At 45.9% G+C, this 14,513-nt stretch overlaps 1 protein-coding gene across 1 annotated transcript in view; it reads left to right on the top strand.

Moving 5' to 3' along the window:
- The window catches only part of rai2 (retinoic acid induced 2), a 27,861-nt gene continuing 13,348 nt past the window's right edge, over positions 1 to 14,513 (top strand). Inside the window, exon 1 of the mRNA XM_024142069.2 lies at positions 1 to 119. The gene's annotated coding sequence lies outside the window, so the exon portion shown is untranslated. The remainder of the gene's footprint in view (positions 120 to 14,513) is intronic.

Genomic DNA, 14,513 nt, shown 5'->3' with positions numbered 1-14,513 from the left:
TACCGCCTCTCCAGGGAAGAAACTGTTTTTTTGGGGCTGGCTACGGTCTCTACGTTGCAGCGTCGGGACACTGACGATTTAACATCGGGCACAGCATCAACACGGGCTCTTCTTGTATGGTAATGGAATCTATCTTTGTTCTAATTTACCTTGAAATGATGKTCGGTCGACTGTTTGGTTTCTAAAGGGCGAGAGGCCGAAATTGCATGGCTGAATGGCAGTGATAGGCCATCTCGTATTTGGAGGAGCAGAAAATGATGGAAKGAGCCGTATATGAAACCTAATTAATGACACCTAGTCATTCCGACGTGATTGCATTGTTCTGCACGCGATAGTTTATATAAGGCCAGCTTTCCTGCCATGCGATTGGATGGACAAATGATTATGGGGCTTTATTGGGGTCGTCACATAGACTGTAGCCTATACAGAAATAACGGGTCTCATCATTACACGGTAATACCATATACACACATGTGGAGACATAGTCATAGACATACATACAGTCTACATTAAGTGGAAAATAGCCTAACAATTCTGTCTTTATTTGGAAGGCAAATGCCACCGCGTCATTAAGTAATGTTATTTATTGGGTAGACTTGACCAATGCTCCCACAAATTATTTTTATAACACTGGTAGGATTCTAGTAAATGTATTTTTTTTGTTGTTGATTCAGACAGTTATGGTTTGCTTATCATGGTGTCTATATTTAGTAATATATACGTAAACATATCTAAAGAAATGAACGTCTCTAAATAATTGAATGTAGGCCTTTGTAACTAAAGATAACTGTTTAGTGYCCCCCACCTGTCCCTGTGGTGATTTGGCCCAGCAGTATGTCCAAACAGCTGTGGTACTGTGTAACCCTAGAGGCCTCTGGGGACCCTTTGGGGRCCCCTTGGAAACGATTAGACGGATCACAGTAATTATACATTACAGGACAACYCAGGTGACACACACATTATATTGTCATCCATACCATTGTCTAATTACAATAACCTATTGTCCTGATGGCTAAAGCTACAGGCTAAACTACAATGTAGCTCAGTCGTTAAAGACTCCAGGATCAAACCCACCTGCTGCTCAGTCGTTAAAGACTCCAGGATCAAACCCACCTGCTGCTCAGCTTCGTTAAAGACCCAGGATCAGAACCCGACCTGCTGCTGCAGTCGGTATAGGACTGCCAGGGATCAGAGAGCGCAGGCGTTGCTGCGCGTAGTGCGTGTAGAAGTAGCTGTAGGAGTGCAAAACCAGCCTGCTGCTCAGTCGTTAAAAGACTCCAGATCAAACCCACCCTGCTGCCTCGCGTTAAAGAGCGTTCCAGATGCAAGCCTGCGCTCTCCGTTAAGACTCAGACAAACCACCTTTGCTCTCAGTCCGTTAAAGACTCCAGTGGATCAAGACCCCCTCTGCTTCGTGGACTCAAGGATACTCGTGCTCGAGTCATAAGAGCGCAGAGGATCAGGAACCTGACCTGCTTGCGAGATTGCGTTGAAAGAGCTCCTAGGAGTCGAAGTGAGGCCCGTCTACGGTGCTGTTCAGTCGTTAAGACTCGCATGGATCATAAGCCACCTGCTGCTCAGGTCTGGTTAGAAGAGCGTGCGAAGTATAAACCCATGCGCTGACTGCTCAGTTCGCTCAGCAACAGACATACCGTGATGAGACCTAGAGGTAGATTGGGACTGTAAATAAAATAGCCTTATCCACCTATGGCAAATGTGATCTGTGGCAGACTGCTAGAGATGATTAAGATAATTGGTACAGAGATAGATCTGTGGCAGACTGCTAGAGGTATTGATAAGAAATTGGTACAGAGATAATCTGTGGCAGACTGCTAGAGGTATTGATAAGAAGTTGGTACAGAGATAATCTGTGGCAGACTGCTAAGGTATTGATAAGAAGTTGGTACAGAGATATCTGTGGCAGACTGCTAGAGGTATTGATAAGAAGTTGGTACAGAGATAATCTGTGGCAGACTGCTAGAGTATTGATAAGAGTTTGACAGAGATAATCTGTGGCAGACTGCTAGAGGTATTGATAAGAAGTTGGTACAGAGATAATCTGTGGCAGACTGCTAAGGTATTTGATAAGAAGTTGGTACAGAGATAATCTGTGGCAGACTGCTAGAGGTATTGATAGAAGTGTACAAGATAATCTGTGGCAGACTGCTAGAGGTATTGATAAGAAGTTGTACAGAGTACTGTGCAGACTGCTAGAGGTTTGAATAAGAGTTTGTACAGAGATAATCTGTGGCAGACTGCTAGAGTATTGATAAGAAGTTGGTACAGAGATAATATAATACTTCTGACAGCATACTTCAGTATGTTTGATTTGTTTTGATACTAGAATATATCAGGTCTATCTCCTCTGCATATGTAATATATCAGAACTATCTCCTCTGCCATATGTAATATATCAGAACTATCTCCTCTGCCGTAATATATATATCAGATCTATCTCCTCTGCCATATATAATATATCAGAACTATCTCCTCTGCCATAAATAATATATCAGGTTCTCCTCCTCGCCATATATAATATATCAGGTCTATATCCTATGCCATATATATATATATCAGGTCTATCTCCTCTGCCGTATATATATATCAGAACTATCTCCCTGCCATATATCAATATCATCAGTAATCTTCCTAGTCCTCTCCAATAAATATATCAGGTCTATCTCCTCTGCCATATATAATATATCAGGTCTATCTCCTCTGCCATATATAATATATCAGGTCTATCCCCTGTAGTGGCCTCTCCATTCTAGTTTGAAATACTGTTCTATTATATGCAGATGTTTAGAGAGAGTAAAAGCATGTTACACACACACACACACACACACATATCAGTAATCTGGGCACCTCAACTGTGTTTGGTTTTGTGAAAACGGAGAAGGGAGGAGCTTTCCTCTTTTGGGAGTTAAAGTGGAGAGAGAGAACTGTGGAAGACATTACTACACACACACAGACTGACACAGACAGACAGTCAGTCAGACAGACAGACAGACAGACAGACAGACAGTCAGACAGACAGACAGACAGACAGACAGACAGACAGGCAGACAGACAGACAGACAGTCAGACAGACAGACAGACAGACAGACAGACAGACAGACAGACAGACAGACAGACAGACAGACAGACAGACACACACACACACACACACACAGACACACACACAGACACACACACACACACTCACTGTGTTGTTGTCCAGTGGGTATGCTGGCTGTGCTAGCTGGTCAAGGCCATGCCCGGCAGTGGCATAAAAGGCACATTATGTAATTCCACAGCCTGTCCCTACCTATTTTCTTACAGAAGCACATCTTAAAGGCACATCTTACAGATTATACCTTTAAACTATGAGGTCATTACTTGGACCCAGATTTTTGAACGTGACCTGACCAGGAAGAACATCAGCCCCTAGTTATACTGTTGTTATAAACAGACATGAATCAACACTACATAGGAACAGGATGAAATCACACTACATAGGAAAAGGATGATATCACACTACATAGGACAGGATGAAATCACACTACATAGGAAACAGGATGAAATCACACTAATAAGGAAACAGGATGAAATCACACTCTAGGAAAGGATGAAATCAACTACATAGGAACGGAAAACACACTAGGAACAGGATGAAATCACACTACATAGGAAAATGAGCATAGCCTGAAGGTAGGGAGGGCAGTTCCTCTTGCTGCTCCATTGACAAGTACCATGGTTTGTAGTAGCGGATGGAGCTTCAACTGGAAGCCAGTGAAGTGTGAGGAAGCCAGTGAAGTGTGAGGAAGCCAGTGAAGTGTGTGGAAGCCAGTGAAGTGTGTGGAAGCCAGTGAAGTGTGAGGAAGCCAGTGAAGTGTGAGGAAGCAGTGAAGGGTGAGGAAGCCAGTGAAGTGTGAGGAAGCCAGTGAAGTGTGTGGAAGCCAGTGAAGTGTGTGGAAGCCAGTGAAGTGTGAGGAAGCCAGTGAAGGGTGAGGAAGCCAGTGAAGTGTGAGGAAGCCAGTGAAGTGTGTGGAAGCCAGTGAAGTGGTGTGGAGCCAGTGAGTGGAGGAAGCCAGTGAAGAGTGAGGAAGCGTGAAGTGTGAGGAAGCCAGTGAAGTGTATGGAGCCAGTGAAGTGTGTGGAAGCCAGTGAAGTGTGTGGAAGCCAGTGAAGTGTGTGGAAGCCAGTGAAGTGTGTTGGAAGCCAGTGAAGTGTGAGGAAGCCAGTGAAGTGTGTGGAAGCCAAGTGAAGTGTGAGGAAGACAGTGAAGTGTGAGGAAGCCAGTGAAGTGTGTGGAAGCCAGTGAAGTGTATGGAAGCCAGTGAAGTGTGAGGAAGACAGTGAAGTGTGTGGAAGCCAGTGAAGGTGTGTGGAAGCCAGTGAAGGGTGAACATCAGGCGGGCTGCAGCATTCTAGATAAGTTGTAGGGGTTTGATGGCATAAGCCCAGCCAACAGCGAGTTGCAGTAGCCCAGACAGGAGATGACGAGTGCCTGGATTAGGACCAGCACTGCTTCCTGTGTGAGGTAGGGTCGTACTCTAGGGATGTTGTAGAGCATGAACCTGTAGTAGCGAGTCACTGCTTTGATGTTTGCAGAGAACGACAGGGTGTTGTCCAGGGTCACGCCAAGGTTCTTTGCACTCTGTGATGGGAACACCATTGAGTTGTCAACTGTGATGGAGAGGTCTTGGAGCAGGCAGGCTTTCCCAGGAGGAAGAGCAGCTCTGTCTTGTTGAGGTTGAGCTTGAGGTGGTGGGCTGACATCCAAGCTGAGATATTTGCAGGCACGCAGAGATGCATGTCGCCACCTGGGTGTCAGAAGGGGGGAAGGAGAAAAGTAGTTGGGTGTCATCCGCATAGCAATGAGAGATGAGAGAGATAGCAGAACCAGCTGAGAGTTCTGAGAGTTGGTCAGAGACGGCATGCTCAAGGGTTCTGGAAAAGAAATAAAGACGGGAAACAGTCCATCAACAGTCTCTGCATTTCAGGACTCACCGTAGCAAGTACTCCTGGTGCACGGGCAATTATTTGCCATTTAAACATTTCGTTTGGAAGAAAACTCTTGTTTTTTTGCCATAGTCCTCACTGGCTTTCATGAGATTTACGTCAGCTTGTCCAAGGTGTTGGACTCGACGATAGTTGTATCCATTGGAGCACTGGATTGGTTACCCAACATTCTGGGGCGGGACTTAGCGAAGGGTCCAGTTAACAATGACGTATTACAGCGTGAATAATCTCCCAGCCAGACCAAGAACACACTTAATGCTTTATAAACACACGGCCATCAGAGCATCGTCTACATACAAATAACAGCCTGCCAGAGCGAAGCCTCATCTATTCTAAAACAATGACACACTAACCATCTAAAAACAATGACTATCTCATTGGGCATGTGTGTCCAGGACTAGGCTTCATCTGGGTTTAGAGTCCCACACTATATGTTTGGAGAGCCCTGGGGGAAAGTGGAAAGCCTTGGTGCTATAAACGTCAAGTACTAAACATACACAAAGCATTATTGGATTCTCATATGATGGGCATAACTGAGTGAACTGAAGGCACTGGTCTCCAAACCCACGTAATGATCGTAATGATTGGTTCTGCTTTAAGATTACATTCCTCATCAATTACAGCCTTGTCTCTCCCTCTGTGCCAGCTTTGCTTCAAACTCATGTAGAAAACGTATTTAGGGTTAAGTCACAAATGGCACCCTATTCCCTATACAGTGCAGTGCACTTCTTTTACCAGAGCCCAATGGGCCCTAGTCAAAAGTAGTGCACTAAATAGGGAATAGGGTGCATTTGGGACACAAAACTAGGAAGCCTATTTTACCCCTTTCCTTATGGTTGCAACAGCTTCCACATGGGTACCATTAAACTGGAGAAACGACAGGCTTTCTGAGGTTTGGGGTTGAAGACATGCCATTTTGTAATTGACGTTTTTAAGTCTCTGATTATGTGAACTGCTTCCCCTCATGAGGACATGAAGTCTTCCTCTCTCTCTTTATATGCCTTATACTTTTCTCTTTATTTAGTTGTTCTCTCTGAGAGATGACGTAGTCTGCGTTGTGTGTTGTTTTCACACACACTCTGTCTCTGTCCTCAGATGTAGACAATCTAGCCTAGGGTTCCCTAATAGGCTGCCCAGTGATTTTATTTGCCTATGAGTTTTTTAGATTTTTTCCAATATCATTTTAATTTCTCACACAAAATACTGTTAACTCACCAGGAAATCAACTCGGAATGATTTAAATTTAGGAAATCTGTTCCCAAGTATTCCCAGGCGGAAGTGAGATATGTGATGGTATCAATGTAATCAAGGTTTGAAATGATTCTGTTTTTGTCAAGTAATTTATCTGTTTGGGGTTCTTGCAGTCAGTTCACAGTACAAATTAATTACAACTCTGTTCTGCCCCCCAACTATCCACTCAAGGAAAAGTCGTCCGACAGCTGAATGTAATTCGGGCCCTGCCGGAGGCTATAGTAGATCTCCAAATTACATGGTGTTTGTGTTTATGATGTGATGCTGTCTGTGGTCTTGAGGTGCTGTGTTTATGATGTGATGCTGTCTGTGATCTTGAGGTGCTGTGGTGTTGTGTTATGTTGTGATGCTGTCTGTGGTGTTGTGTGCTGTGATGTGCTGTGGTTGTGTGCTGTTACGTTGTCTGTTATGTTGTGGGGCTGTGATGTTGTGCTGTTATGTTGTGGGGCTGTGATGTTGTGCTGTTATGTTGTGGGTGCTGTGGTGTTGTGGTGCTGTGGTGTTGTTCTGTTGTGCTGTTTATGTTGTGGTGCTGTAGTGTTGTTTATGTTGTGGTGCTGTAGTGTTGTGTTATGTTGTGGTGTTGTGGTGTTGTGGTGCTGTGGTGTTGTGGTGCTGTGGTGCTGTGGTGTTGTGGTGTTGTGGTGTTGTGGTGCTTGTGGTGCTGTGGTGCTGTGGTGTTGTGGTGTTGTGGTGTTTATGTTGTGGTGTTGTGTGTTATGTTGTGTTGTGCTGGTTTGTTTGTGGTGTGGTGTTGTGGTGTTGTGGTGTTGTGGTGCTGTGGTGCTGTGGTGTTGTGGTGTTGTGCTGGTATGTTGTGGTGTTGTGGTGTTTGTTGTTTGTGCTGGTATGTTTGTGGTGTGGTGCTGTATGTTGTGTTGTGCTGGTATGTTGTGGTGTTATGTTGTGCTGGTATGTTGTGGTGTTGTGGTGTTGTGTGGTATGTTGTGGTGTTTGTGTTGTGCTGGTATGTTGTGGTGTTGTGCTGTGCTGGTATGTTGTGGTGTTGTGGTGTTGTGTTGTTGTGTTGTGCTGGTATGTGTGGTGTTTGTGGTGTTGTGGTGTTGTGTTGTGCGGTATGTTGTGGTGTTGTGGTGTTGTGGTGTTATGTTGTGCTGGTATGTTGTGGTGTTGTGGTGTTGTGTTGTGCGGTTGTTTGTGGTGTTTGTTGTGGTGTTGTGTTGTGCTGGTATGTTGTGGTGTTGTGGTGTTATGTTGTGCTGGTAGTTGGTGTTTGTGTGGTATGTTGTGGTGTTGTGGTGTTGTGTGGTATGTTTGTGGTGTTGTGGTGGTATGTTGTGGTGTTTGGTGGTATGTTGTGTGTTGTGCTGGTATGTTTGTGGTGGTTGTGCTGGTTTGTTTGTGGTGTTGTGCTGGTTGTTTGTGGTGTTGTTGGTGTTGTGTGGTATGTTGTGTGGTGGTGTTGTGCTGGTATGTTGTGGTGTTGTGTTGTGCTGGTATGTTGTGGTGTTGTGGTGTTTTGTGTTGTTGTGTTGTGCTGGTATGTTGTGGTGTTGTGGTGTTGTGTTGTGCTGGTATGTTGTTTTTGTTGTGGTGTTATGTTGTGCTGGTATGTTGTGGTGTTGTGGTGTTGTGGTGCTGTTGGTGTGTGGTGCTGTGGTGTTTGTGGTGCTGTGGTGCTGTGGTGTTTGTGGTGTATGTTGTGTTGTGCTGGTTGTTGTGGTTGTGGTGTTGTGGTGTTGTGCTGTTTTGTTGTGGTGTTGTGGTGATGTTGTGTGTTGTGTGGTATGTTGTGGTGTTATGTTGTGTTGTGTGTATGTTGTGTTGTGCTGGTATGTTGTGTGGTGTTATGTTGTGTGGTATGTTGTGGTGTTTGTTGTTGTGCTGGTTGTTGTGGTGTTGTGGTGTTGTGTTGTTGTGTTGTGCTGGTATGTTGTGGTGTTGTGGTTTGTGTTGTTGGTGTTGTGGCTGGTATGTTGTGTGTTGTGGTGTTGTGCTGGTATGGTTGTGGTGTTGTTGGTTTGTGCTGGTATGTTTGTGGTGTTTGTGTTGTGTGGTATGTTGTGGTGTTGTGGTGTTGTGTTGTTGTGTTGTGCTGGTATGTTGTGGTGTAGTGGTGTTGTGTTGTGCTGGTATGTTGTGGTGTTGTGTGTGTTATGTTGTTGCTGGTATGTTTGGTGTTTGTGTTGTGCTGGTATGTTGTGGTGTTGTGGTGTTGTGTTGTGCTGGTATGTTGTGGTGTTTGTGGTGTGTGCTGGTTGTTGTGGTGGTTGTGGTGTTGTTGTGCTGGTATGTTGTGGTGTTGGTGTGTGGTATGTTGTGGTGTTGTGGTGTTGTGCTGGTATGTGTGTTGTGGTGTTGTGGTGGTATGTTTGTGGTGTTGTGGTTGGTATGTTGTGGTGTTGTGCTGGTATGTTGTGGTGTTGTGCTGGTTGTGTGGTGGTTGTGCTGGTATGTTGTGGTGTTGTGGTGTTGTGCTTGTATGTTGTGGTGTTGTTGTGGTATGTTGTGTGTGTGTTGTTTGTGTGTGTTGTGGTGTTGTGGTGTTGTGCTGGTTATGTTGTGGTGTTGTGTTGTGCTGGTATGTGTGGTGTTGTGTGGTGTTGTGTGTTGGTTGTGTTGTGCTGGTATGTTGTGGTGTTTGTGGGTGTTGTGCTGGTATGTTGTGGTGTTGTGGTGTTGTGTTGTGCTGGTATGTTGTGGTGTTATGTTGTGCTGGTATGTTGTGGTGTTGTGGTGTTTTGTTGTGGTGTTGTGTTGTGTGGTATGGGAGATATAGATCAGACCTCAGCCAACATCAGACAATARTAACCTAGAGAAAGGGCACTGGTAAAGAAACCCATCGCTGTTCCCCCAACACAGATGAACCCTACCATCCGTGTAGCCTACAAAATGGCTGCCAGAGTTGCTGCTGCTTCACTGTGCCACTGACTGTGTTGCCATGACAACAGTAGATTGGGGCTCAGGAAGCACAGCAACTCAAAGACAGTCTCCCTCTCCTCCAATAACATCTCCTCCAATATCTCCCAATACCAGTCAGGGAAAGGGAAAGGGGGATTCTTAGTCAGTTGTACAACTGAATGCATTCAACTGAAACGTGTCTTCTGCATTTAACCCAACCCCTCTGAATCAGAGGTGTGGAGGGCCKCCTTAATCAACATCCACGTCTTTGGCGGCYGGGGAACAGTGGGTTAACTTCCTTGTTCAGGGGCAGAACGACAGATTKTTACCTTATCGGTGTGGCAACCAATGAAGATTGAGTGTAGAATTAAAGGGGAAATCTGCAGTTCAAACAATAACAAAGCAATCACTCTGCCACTGATTCAGTAAACAGCCGAGGGGGGCGGGGCTGGAGAAACGTAACCACTCTCAAATTCATAGACAGAGCTATGGATACAAGGACTGACCATCTACTGTATGATATCAACATGATAGTTTTAAGGTTTAAAACATGGCACCCATCCATGCCAGTGTTTGTTTACAATTGGAGTTAGATGGAGTTAGACAGTTGAACTATATAAGTTATATCCTTCAAGAATCAATGGCTACATATCATAAATCAAACAATGGATGTATCATTCACAGATTGCCCCTTTAAAGTGTTTACAGTCTGTTGCATTCAGTCAGGTCCTGAATGACCATTACCGTTAGAGCTAGCCATGACATCAGTGTTTACAGTCTGTTGGGCCTGATGTTTTTCTGGGCCTGTCTCCTCCTATTGAGGGAGATGTGCTTGTAGCCATGTAATCTGTTCCAGTCTATCAGTATGGTAGTGGTGGTGGTGGTGATGGTGGTGATGGTGGTGGTGGTGATGGTGGTGGTGGTGGTGGTGCCCCACAGAGGAGATATAGGGGGTTCTAAATAGACCAGGTGGCTATAGAGGGTTCTATAGAGACGCAAGGTGGGTCTAGGGGTTTTAGAGACCAGGTGGCTATAGAGGGTTCTATAGAGACAGGTGGCTATAGAGGGTTTCTATATAGACCAGGTGGCTATAGAGGGTTCTATATGACCAGGTGGCTATAGGGGGTCTATATAGACCAGGTGGCTATAGGGGGTTCTATATAGACCAGGTGGCTATACGGGGGTTCTATATAGACCAGGTGGCTATAGAGGGGTTCTATATAGACCAGGTGGCTATAAGGGGGTTCTAAATAGACCAGGTGGCTATAGGGGGTTCTAAATAGACCAGGTGGCTATATGAGGGTTCTATAGAGACAGGTGGCTATAGGGGTTCTATAGAGACCAGGTGGCTATAGGGGGTTCTAAATAGACCAGGTGGCTATAGGGGGTTCTAAATAGACCAGGTGGCTATAGAGGGTTCTATAGAGACCAGGTGGCTATAGGGGTTCTAAATAGACCAGGTGGCTATAGGGGGTCTAAATAGACAGGTGGATATAGAGGGTCTCTATATAGACAGGTGGCTATAGGGGGTTTCTATAGAGTACGCCAGGTGGCTATAGGGGGTTCTAAATAGACCAGGTGGCTATAGGGGTTCTATAGAGACCAGTGGGCTATAGAGGGTTCTATAAGACCAGGTGGCTATAGGGGGTTCTAAATAGACCAGGTGGCTATAGGGGTTTAAATAGACCAGGTGGCTTATAGAGGGTTCTATAGAGACCAGGTGGATTAGAGGGGTTCCTATAGAGACCAGGTGGCTATAGAGGGTTCTATATAGACCAGGTGGCTATAGAGGGTTCTATATAGACCAGTGGTATAGGGGTTCTATAGAACAGGTTGGCTATAGGGGTTCTATATAGACAGGTGCTATAGAGGTTTATAGCAGGTGGCTATAGGGGGTTCTATAGAGACAGGTGGCTATAGGGGTTCTATAGAGACCAGGTGGCTATAGAGGGTTCTATATAGACAGGTGGCTATAGAGGGTTCTATATGAGACCAGGTGGCTATAGAGGGTTCTATAGAGACCAGGTGGCTATAGAGGGTTCTATATAGACCAGGTGGCTAGAAGGGTTTTCTATAGAGCCAGGTGGCTATAGGGGTTCTAATAGACCAGGTGCTATAGAGGGTTCTATATAGACAGGTGGCTATAGAGGGTTTCTATAGAGACCAGGTGGCTATAGAGGGTTCTATATAGACCAGGTGGCTATAGAGGGTTCTTAGAGACCAGGTGGCTATAGAGGGTTCTATATAGACCAGGTGGGTATAGAGGGTTCTATATGACCAGGTGGCTATAGGGGTTCTTATAGACCAGGTGCTATAGATGGTTCTTTATAGACCAGGCGGCTATAGAGGGTTCTTAGAGACAGTGGCAATAGAGGGTTCTTTAGAGACCAGGTGGCTATAGAGGGTTCTTTAGAGACCAGGTGGCTATAGAGGTTTCTATAGAGACCAGGTGGCTATAGAGGGTTCTATAGAGACCAGGTGGCTATAGAGGGTTCTGTATAGACCAGGTGGCTATAGAGGGTTCTATAGAGACCAGGTGGCTATAGAGGGTTCTTTAGAGACCAGGTGGCTATAGAGGTTCTATAGAGACCAGGTGGCTAAGAGGGTTCTATAGAGACCAGGTGGCTATAGAGGGTTCTGGATAGACCAGGTTGGCTATAGAGGGTTCTGTATAGACCAGGTGGCTATAGAGGGTTCTATAGAGACCAGGTGGCTATAGAGGGTTCTGTATAGACCAGGTGGCTATAGAGGGTTCTATAGAGACCAGTGGCTATAGGGGTTCTATATAGACCAGGTGGCTATAGAGGGTTCTTAAGACAGGTGGCTATAGAGGGTTATAGAGACCAGGTGGCTATAGATGGTTCTAAATAGACCAATGGCTATAGGGGTTCTATAGAGACCAGGTGGCTATAGAGGGTTCTTTAGAGACCAGGTGGCTATAGAGGGTTCTATAGAGACAGGTGGCTATAGAGGGTTCTATAGAGACCAGGTGGCTATAGAGGGTTCTATAGAGACCAGGTGGCTATAGAGGGTTCTGTATAGACCAGGTGGCTATGAGGGTTCTGTATAGACCAGTTGGCTATAGAGGGTTCTATAGAGACCAGGTGGCTATAGAGGGTTCTGTATAGACCAGGTGGCTATAGAGGGTTCTATAGAGACCAGGTGGCTATAGAAGGTTCTATATAGACCAGGTGGCTATAGAGGGTTCTATATAGACCAGGTGGCTATAGGGGTTCTATAGAGACCAGGTGGCTATAGAGGGTTCTAAATAGACCAGATGGCTATAGGGGGTTCTATAGAGACCAGGTGGCTATAGAGGGTTCTATAGAGACCAGGTGGCTATAGAGTGTTTTGTATAATTTTCCACATGAGACAATGATTCACCTGAAGATGATCTGGTCGTTGGCAGAGTGATACAGTACGTGGGTCGTTCACTGAAATATCTGGTCGTTGGCGGAGTGATACAGTACCGTGGGTCGTTCACCTGAAGATAATCTGGTCGTTGGCGGAGTGATACAGTACCGTGGGTCGTTCACCTGAAGATAATCTGGTCGTTGGCGGAGTGATACAGTACCGTGGGTCGTTCACCTGAAGATAATCTGGTCGTTGGCGGAGTGATACAGTACCGTGGGTCGTTCCCCTGAAGATAATCTGGTCGTTGGCGGAGTGATACAGTACCGTGGGTCGTTCACCTGATGGTAATCTGGTGTTGGCGGAGTGATACAGTACCGTGGGTCGTTCACCTGATGGTAATCTGGTTGTTGGCGAGTGATACAGTACCTTGGGTCGTTCACCTGAAGATAATCTGGTCGTTGGCAGAGTGATACAGTACCGTGGGTCGTTCACCTGAAGATAATCTGGTCGTTGGCAGAGTGATACAGTACCGTGGGTCGTTCACCTGAAGATAATCTGGTCGTTGGCAGAGTGATACAGTACCGTGGGTCGTTCACCTGATGGTAATCTGGTCGTTGGCGGAGTGATACAGTACCGTGGGTCGTTCACCTGAAGATAATCTGGTCGTTGGCTGATTGATACAATACCGTGGTCGTTCACCTGAAGGTAATCTGGTCGTTGGTGATGATACAATACCGTGGGTCGTTCACCTGAAGGTAATCTGGTCGTTGGCTGATTGATACAATACCGTGGGCGTTCACCTGAAGTAATCTGGTCGTTGGCGGATTGATACAGTTTTGTGTGGTGGGTCTTCTTCAAACACACGCACACCACAGGAGGCTGGTGGCACCTTAATTGGGGAGGACGAGCTCATGGTAATGGCTGGTCGGAATCAGTGGAATGGTATCAAATACATCAACTACATGGCTTGATGCCATTCCATTCACACCGATCCAGCCTTATTATGAGCCGTCCTCCCCTCAGCAGCCTCTACTGCACACACACACCACACACACACACACACACACCACACACACACACACACACACACACACACACACACACACACACACAACACACACACACACACACACACACACACCACACACACAGAGACACACACAGACACACACAGACACACACACACCTCACATGACTGTTTGTTAAAACGCTACCCTGACTGGACTCTCTGTCCGTCAGGAATCTGACCATAAATTCAAAGCTTCATCCCAGGCCCAGCCAGGCGCTGCCCAGTGGTAGAGTTCATTCGTCCTGTAGTAGTGATGAAGTAGTAGTCTGGATTCGTTTCTGAAGCCTTCGTCTGATCTGAGAGTAATTGGCTCCAAGCTGTGAGATACGGTGCCGCCCTGCACTGCTGCTTCTTTGACTTATGTGTGTCTGTGGGGGGGGGGGGGGGGGGTCATTGTGCGTAGCATTAAGAGCGTGTGTATGTGGGGGGGTTCACTGTGTGTATGGGGGGGTGTCATTGTGCATGTGTATGGTGTATGTTGTATGTGTGTGTGTGTGTGTGTGTGTGTGTGTGTACGTCCATGCACATGGTTGTGTTCTGGAACCCACATAAATACATGTACAACAAGTCATTATTCCAGGCAGGAGTTTTGGGTGTGTTTGGAATGTTACACTTTTATTTGACTTTACTGCCGAGTTTCTTCTTCTCTGGAGGATAAATCACCTTCTTGAAGCCGGCTGGCCGCTCGGTGGCTAACCTTGTAGCGCTTCCAATGCTGGGATTTTAATTTAGAAGACTTTTTTTTATTGAAGATTTATTTCAGAGTTCTTGGCAGGGCGTTTAATAGATTTCAGACCAATAAAGTGGAGTTTAGTCAGGCAGTGGTGTCGTGTGTGTGTGGTGTGTGGTGTGTGTGTGTGTGGTGTGTGTGTGTGTGTGTGTGTGTGTGTGTGTGTGTGTGTGTGTGTGTGTGTGTGTGTGTGTGTGTGTGTGTGTGTGTGTGTGGTGTGTGTGTGTGTGTGTGTGGTGTGGT

The sequence above is a fragment of the Salvelinus sp. IW2-2015 genome, unplaced genomic scaffold, assembly GCF_002910315.2.
Source record: "Salvelinus sp. IW2-2015 unplaced genomic scaffold, ASM291031v2 Un_scaffold2939, whole genome shotgun sequence".
NCBI classification, from domain to species: Eukaryota; Metazoa; Chordata; class Actinopteri; order Salmoniformes; family Salmonidae; genus Salvelinus; species Salvelinus sp. IW2-2015.
Note: the sequence above shows the minus strand (reverse complement) of the source record. Positions and strands in the feature narration are given on the sequence as shown.